The following is a 1,871-nucleotide window of genomic DNA, read 5'->3' as shown; positions in this document are numbered from 1 at the left end:
ACATGACAGCATTACATATTTGTCATGGAGGGTATCTGACCCAGCCCTGTGACTCTCTTCCATCTGGGATCCTTTGCTGCTCTCTACATCCCTCCATCCTTTGGAAGCACAAGAGAGCCAGGGCAATATAAGACCTGGAAGGGTCATCATCAGCCACACAACCCCTTTTTATGGGAAAACAATACCAGGTATGTGTCAGCTTCAATTTCTATTTGTCATGATTATACTATAGCATAATTCATAGTAGGCTGTCAGTTTGGGCTTTACTTGATAATTTTTGGGATAAGTTTCTTAGTTGATATTTTGCCTCCCCTATAACTAATGAGAAGAAGCAAGCTGGAGTTTCCTCCCCTCGTGTCTGTTCTAAGTCATTCCCTCGGTGGATTTTACTTGCAGAAGATTGGGACTCAACTTTCCACACAATTTTTTGTGGATGAAAAAGAAGTTCCAAGGGAACAAGGACAAGTTCCTCCATAATGGGTTACTAGAAGCCACCTATGAGCTTAGATAATTTTTTCTCAAACATTTCTAAAAACTGTGTAAAAAAATAAAGAGGCGGCCTCTTGTATATTGTGGCTTCTAGCACGGGCAGTACTATTTTACCTTAGTGGCCAAAAAACCATAAATCATAGGTATTATTTTTGACAAATAAATATATTGATCTCTGTCATTCTGTTCTAATGTAGGTCACTATTGTAATTCCCTCACCGATTTTAATTCCACGTGGAATGCACTCTTAATTATTGCACATACAGATAGACAGCAACCCATCTTCAGCCAAGAAAAATCCACACCACTTCCTTATGCAAAGCAATCCTCCTCTTTACCAAACAAAACCTGCATAGCATTTTTCCAGGAGAGCATGCACTTGTGTGCATGTAGTTGCTTAAAATACATAATGCAACACAAATATGAGTATTTTTGGAAAGGCCACTGTGGTATCACACGTGTCCATTTCAAGTTAAGTGTCTCTGAGAGCTGTCAGTGCCTCATGCTGCACACGGTTTCCATTCTGCTCCTTTCAATGCTCTTGGAAGCAACTGAAGTCAAAACATCCTGGAAGAAGAGTTCAGGTTTTTACACCCCTGGTTTCAATTATTTTTAAATCTGACACACAAACACAGCTTTTTAAGATATGTAAGAGTGCCAAATAAGGATCTTTTGATTTTTTTTGAAATACATGTGGTTGAAATCTGAGACCTGCCTGCTGCCAAGCCACAGTATTTGGAATCAAGTACTGGCACAAGAAAATAACCATTGTTCAGAGTATAATTTTAAGAGGGACTATCCTGCAAAAAGGAAAATGTAAATTCCCATAGTTTAGCTCGCAGTTATAAGACAATCCCATAATTCTTTGTTAAACACTTGAAAGTTGAAATATAGGTCCTAGCAATGTTTATCCAGGCTCTTAGAAATAATCTTTTGATATAAATACACTAAAGCCATTAAGTTTTTCTCCATATAAAAAGGACCAAAATTATAGGATGGGACAGCCTATCTCATCAATGATTTCCTTGTGGCGTGCTGACATTGTCACTTTTATGTGAAGCTGCTTCCATATTTTTGACTGTAGCAGCAAAAATAGCAATAATTCTAACTGAGATAAAAGTACCTTGAGGGTAATACTCTATACCTAACTTCCTGTTAAGTAAGGCTGAGCAACTTCATTCCTGATTTCAGAGGCCAAAAGAGTACATTTTTTAGATGTATATTTTAAAGATGTACATTTAAGCTCTTTTTTGCAGGTACTCTGAGGGAGCCAGAGCTCCAGCCCCTCTCAGCTTTGACCATAAAAAAAATTGAAAGAAAAAATTTCCTGTATTAACAAGGGCTCAGAACTGAATTTTATAGCAAGTAACTTTCCCTAGAAT

The sequence above is a fragment of the Sylvia atricapilla genome, chromosome 4 (genome assembly GCF_009819655.1).
Source record: "Sylvia atricapilla isolate bSylAtr1 chromosome 4, bSylAtr1.pri, whole genome shotgun sequence".
Classification (NCBI taxonomy): Eukaryota; Metazoa; Chordata; class Aves; order Passeriformes; family Sylviidae; genus Sylvia; species Sylvia atricapilla.
The sequence above is the reverse complement of the archived record's forward strand: the minus strand, read 5'-3'. Positions refer to the sequence as shown.